Below are 6,417 nucleotides of genomic sequence, written 5' to 3' on the forward strand. Positions count from 1 at the left end.
ACTGTTCTGTAGTTTCTACAGTATAGATCCTTTACTTCTTTGGTTAAGTTTATTCCGAGGTATCTTATGGTTTTTGGTGCTGTTGTAAATGGAATCGTTTCTCTAATTTCTCTTTCTACAGTTTGGTTGTTAGTGTATAGGAAAGCAACTGATTTCTGTGCATTGATTTTGTATCCTGCCACATTATTGAATTGCTGTATGAGTTCTAATAATTTGGGGGTGGAGTCTTTTGGATTTTCCACATAAAGTATCATGTCATCTGCAAAAAGAGAGAGTTTGACTTCTTCTTTGCCAATTTGAATAACTTTTATTTCTTTTTGTTGTCTGATTACTGTTGCTAGGACTTCTAGTACTATGTTGAACAATAGTGGCCAGAGTGGGCATCCTTGACATGTTCCTGATCTTTTTTTTTAAAGATTATTTATTTATTTATTAGAGAGAGAATGAGAGACAGAGAGCACGAGAGGGAAGAGGGCAGAGGGAGAAGCAAACCCCTCGCCGAGCAGGGAGCCCGATGCGGGACTCGATCCCTGGACTCCAGGATCATGACCTGAGCCAAAGGCAGTCGCTTAACCAACTGAGCCACCCAGGCGCCCGACATGTTCCTGATCTTAAGGGAAAGGCTCTCAGCTTATCCCCATTGAGGATCATATTCGCTGTGGGTTTTTCATAGATGGATTTTATGAATTTGAGGAATGATCCCTCTATCCCTATACTCTGAAGAGTTTTAATCAGGAAAGGATGTTGTATTTTGTCAAATGCTTTTTCTGCATCAATTGAGAGGACCATATGGTTCTTCTCCCTCCTCTTATTAATGTGTTCTATCACATTGATTGATTTGCGAATGTTGAACCACCATTGCATCCCGGGGATAAATCCCACTTGGTTGTGATGGATGATCCTTTTAATGTATTGTTGGATCCTATTAGCTAGGATTTTGTTGAGGATTTTGGAATCCATATTCATTAGGGATATCAGTCTGAAATTCTCCTTTTTGATGGGGTCTTTGCCTGGTTTGGGGATTTTGGTAATGCTGGCCTCATAGAATGAGTTTGGAAGTTTTCCTTCTGTTTCTATTTTTTGAAACAGCTTCAGTAGAATAGGTATTGTTTCTTCTTTGAATGTTTGGTAGAATTCCCCAGGGAATCCATCAGGCCGTGGACTCTTGTTTTTTGGGAGGTTTTTGATCACTGCTTCAATCTCGTTACTGGTTATTGGCCTATTCAGGTTGTCAATTTCTTCCTGTTTCAGTCTTGGCAGCTTATAGGTTTCCAGAAAGGCCTCCATTTCATCCAGATTGCTCAGTTTATTGGCATATAGTTGTTGATAATAATTTCTAATAATTGTTTATATTTCCTTGGTGTTAGTTGTGATCTTCCCCTTTCATTCATAATTTTATTAATTTGGGTCCTTTCTCTTTTCTTTTGGATGAAACTGGCCAGTGGTTTATCGATCTTATTAATTCTTTCAAAGAACCAACTTCTAGTTTCGTTGATCGGATCTACTGTGTTTCTGGTTTCTAATTCACTGATCTCTGCTCTAATCTTAATTATTTCTCTTCCAATGCGTGGTTTAGGCATCGTTTCTTGCTTTTTCTCTAGTTCTTTAAGGTGTAGAGTTAGTTGGTGAATTTGGGAGTTTTCTATTTTTTTGAGTGAGGCTTGGATGGCTATGTATTTCCCCCTTAGGACCGCCTTTGCAGTATCCCATAGGTTTTGGACCGATGTGTTTTCATTCTCATTGATTTCTATGAATTGTTTAAGTTCTTCTTTGATTTCCTGGTTGACCCAAACATTCTTGAGCAGAGTGGTCTTTAGCTTCCAAGTGTTTGAATTTCTGCCAAATTTTTTCTTGTGATTGAGTTCCAGTTTTAGAGCATTGTGGTCTGAGAATATGCAGGGAATAATCTCAGTCTTTTGGTATCGAGACCTGTTTTGTCACCCAGTATGTGGTCTGCTTTGGAAAAAGTTCCATGTGCGCTCGAGAAGAATGAGTATTTTGTTGTTTTAGGGTGGAATGTTCTGTATATATCTATAAGGTCCATCTGGTCCAGTGTATCATTCAAAGCTCTTGTTTCTTTGTTGATTTTCTGCTTAGATGATCTGTCTATTGCTGAGAGTGGAGTACTGAGGTCTCCTACAATTAACATATTGTTATCAATATGACTCTTTATTTTGGTTAACAGTTGGCTTATGTAGATGGCTGCTCCCATGTTGGGGGCATAGATATTTACAATTGTTAGATCTTCTTGTTGGATAGACCATTTAAGAATGATAGAGTGTCCTCCTGTGTCTCTAACTACAGACTTTAGTTTAAAATCTAATTTGTCTGATATAAGAATTGCTACCCCAGCTTTCTTTTGAGGTCCGCTGGCATGGAAGATGGATCTCCATCCCTTCACTTTCAGTCTGGATGTATCATTAGATTCAAAATGAGTCTCTTGTAGATGGCATATGGATGGGTCCTGTCTTTTTATCCAATCTGCAACCCTGTGCCATTTTATGGGAGCATTTAGGACATTCACATTGAGAGTGATTATTGAAAGATATGAATTTATTGTCATCATGTTGCCTGTGAAGACATTGTTTTTATAGATTATCCCTGTAAATTTCTGTTCTATATCACTCTTGGGGTCTTTCTCCTTTTATAGAACGCCCCTTAATATTTCTTGCAGGGTCAGCTTAGTGGTCACATATTCTTTCAGTTTCAGCTCGTCATGGAAGCTCTGCATCTCTCCATCCATTCTAAATGACAGCCTTGCAGGATAAAATATCTTGGCTGCATGTTCTTCTCGTTTAGTATCCTGAATATGTCTTGCCAGGCCTTTCTGGCTTGCCAGGTCTCTGTGGATAGGTCTGACGTTTTTCTGATGTTCCTCCCTCTGTCTGTAAGGAATCTCTTCCCCCTAACTGCCCTTAAGATGGTTTCCTTGGTTCTAAGATTTGCAAGTTTTACTATTACATGCCAGGGTGTTGGCCTGTTTTCCTTGATCTTAGGAGGGGTCCTCTCTGCCTCTAGGACTCAAATGTTTGTTTTATTCCCCAGATTAGGGAAGTTCGCAGCTACGATTTGCTCAAATACATCTTCTAGTCCTCTCTCTCTCTCCACTCCCTCCAGGATTCCAATTATTCTGACATTGGAACGCTTCATGGTGTCACTTATTTCTCTGATTCTATTTTCATGGATTCTGAGTTGTTTTTCCCTGGCCTCTTTTCCCTTTTTATCTATTACATTGTCTTCCAGATCGCTTATTTGCTCTTCTGCCTCAGTTACCCTAGCTGTTAGATTATCTAGATTGGATTGGATCTCATTGATAACATTTTTAAGTTCTGCCAATTCAGCTTTCATTTCTGCCCTTAGAGACTCTATGTTGCCATTAATTGATTTCTCCATTCTAGCTATTGTCTTCACAATTGCTAGACTGAATTCCATCTCCAACATCTTGGTTATATCTGCATCCATTTGTAAATCTGCAGCATAAGTCATAATCTCTGAGTATTTTCTATTTTGGGGATTCCTCCTCCTAGTCATTCTGTTGATGGGTGTTTGAGGGAATGTATAGAGTCCAAATTATTGACCAGAACCCAAGCAAGATGCACCTGTTTTCTAGGGACCTTAGTGTTGTTGGCCTCTTGTTTTCCAGCCTGTCTTCTGGGGGAGGGGACTGCCATGCTGTTACTCAGGCAACCCTGTTTGGGCAGAGTTGCCCTGCCCCCCTGTGGCAGGGGATGGGCTCAGTGGGAACCAGTTTTTTGGGGCTTTTTTTCTCTGGCGGCTTTCCCTGGTGGCTTTCCGCGTCTATTCCAAGAGTCAGAACAGAAGAGACCATTTCCAACCCTCTGCCTCAGAGCAGAGAGATCGCAGTCTGTTCTTCAGTGAGCTCTCCAGGCCACACCATCTCCGTTTCCATCTGTGCTGCTATAAACTGCAGCGTCCTGGGTTGTGCGCCCCTCTGCAGTGCTCCCAGTCCTGCCTCTAGGTCGAGGCAGGTCTCTGCCCTTTGTGCTTCTAAAACCGCCAGCCGCTCCCAGTTCACATGCGAGACACCGCCGCTCCAGGTTTCCATCCTGGGGGTGCCCTAAAGTCCTTTCCCCACCGCTACTGGTCTGCGAGTCTGTGCCTTGTCCCCAGCATGCAAGGCTGTCTCTCACCTACGGTGTAGGATCCCCAGGGCCAGGCTCCTTCCCGCTGCCATTTATCCTCTGATATCTGCCCATGGAATCACAGCTCCCCACTTCGTACCTTGAAACCAACCACCCGTGATATTCTGTTTGTAGAGATCCAGATCTTCTTACATGTCAGGCTGATTTTATGGGTGCTCAGAGTGGTCTGGTAGATATCCAGCTCAATTCCGGGGACCGGTTGGAATAGGGTCCCCTACTCCTCCACCATCTTTTCTCGAGTCTCACATTATATTTTAATATATATAATATTTGCATGGCATATCATTTTCTATGCTTTGCTTTCAACTTACCTAGCCTGTAGAATTTGAAGTGAGTTTCTTGTAAGCAATGTATAGTCAGGTTATGTATTTTTTATCCATCTCTCAATTTAAGTCTCTTCATAGGTGTATATAGATCATTCTTATTTGAAATAATTATTGATATGTTTGAGCTTAAGTCTGCCATTTCATTATATGTTCTGTTATGTTCCTCTGGTTCTTATTCCTCTATTTCCTTTTTCTTACTGTCCTACAGATTATTTGAAATTTTTTTAGAATTCCATCTTGGTTTATTTATAATATTTTGAGTGTCTCTTTTCAAAATTTTTATATTGGTTGCATTGGATATTATGATATACATATGTGACTTGTCACATTCTACTAATATCAGCATTTTACTACTTACAGTGGAATGTGGAAACTCAACTTCCACTTAGGTTGCTTTACCATCCCCACATTTAAATACCATTGCCTTTGAGAAAGGGGGGCTGAAAACTTCCCTAATCTGGAGAAGGAAACAGATATCTAGGTCCAGAAGACACCGAGATCTCCCAACAAAGACAACCAAAGGAACTCCACACCAAGACACACAGTAATCAAAATGTCAAAAAGTAGTGATAAAGAAAAATATGAACAGCAACAACAGAAAAGAAGACAGTTACATACAAGAAAAACCCCATGAGGCTATCAGCAGATTTTTCAGCAGAAAATTTGCAAGCCAGAAGAGAATAGCATGATATATTCAAAGTGCTGAAAGGGAAAAATCTACAGCCAAGAATAGTCTATCCAGCAAAGCTTTCATTCAGAATAGGAGAGATAAAGAGTTGCTCAGACAAACAAAAACTAAGAGTTCATGACCACTAAAGTAGTGCTACAAGGAATATTAAAGGGCACTCTTTGAGTGGAATGGAAAAACCATAAGAGAGAGTATGTAAAGTAGGAAACAAAAACAGTAAAAATAAGTATTCCTGTAAAAAAAACCCAAGGAATTTACATCAGAAAGGATGCTAAGTATGACACCATATAACTAAAATGTGGGGGGCGTAAAGGATGGATTTGAACTTAAGTGACCATCGATTTAATATAGATTGCTATATGCAGAAGATGTTATAGACAAGCCTAATGGTCACCACAAATCAAAAATCAATAATAGATATGTAAATAACAGAGAAAGGAACCCAACTATATCACTAAAGAAAACCAGCAAACCATGAAAGAAAGACAAGAAAGGGTCAGAGAAAAGCTACAAAAACAACCACAAAACAAGTAACAAAATGACAATAAATACATATCTATAAATAATTACTTTGAATGTAATTGGGCTAAGTGTTCCAATTAAAAGACATAGAGTGACAGAGTGGATTAAAAAAAAAAACACAAAAAAACAAGACTCCTCTATATGCTGCCTATAGGAGACTCATTTCAGACTTAAAGATACCTACAGATTGAAAGTGAGGAAATGGAGAAACATTTATGGTGCAAATGGATGTCAAGGGAAACCTGGAATAGCAACACTTATATCAGACTAAATAGACTTTAAAACAGAGACTGTAGGGGTGTCTGGGTGGCTTAGTCAGTTGAGCGTCAGACTCTTGTCTTTGGCTCAGGTCATGATTTCAGGGTCTTGGGATCAAGCCCTAAATTGGGCTCTGCACTCAGTGGGGAATATGCTTGAGGATTCTCTCCCTCTCCCTCTTCCCGCCCCCGCTCTCTCTCTTTCTCAAATAAATAAAAATAAATCTTTAAAACAGAGACTGTAAAAAGAGACAAAGAAGGACAGTATATGACAGTAATAAAGGGGACAATCCAACAAGCATATAAAACAATTGTAAATATTTATGCACCCAACAGGGGAGCACCCAAATACATAAAACAGTTAATAACAAACATAAAGGAACTAATTGATAGTAATACAATAATAGTAGGGGACTTTAACACCTCATTTATATCAGTGGACAGATCATCCAAACAGAAAA

The sequence above is a fragment of the Mirounga angustirostris genome, unplaced genomic scaffold, assembly GCF_029215605.1.
Source record: "Mirounga angustirostris isolate CCGP_5_RB_7025 unplaced genomic scaffold, mMirAng1.0.hap1 SCAF_4, whole genome shotgun sequence".
Lineage (NCBI taxonomy): Eukaryota > Metazoa > Chordata > Mammalia > Carnivora > Phocidae > Mirounga > Mirounga angustirostris.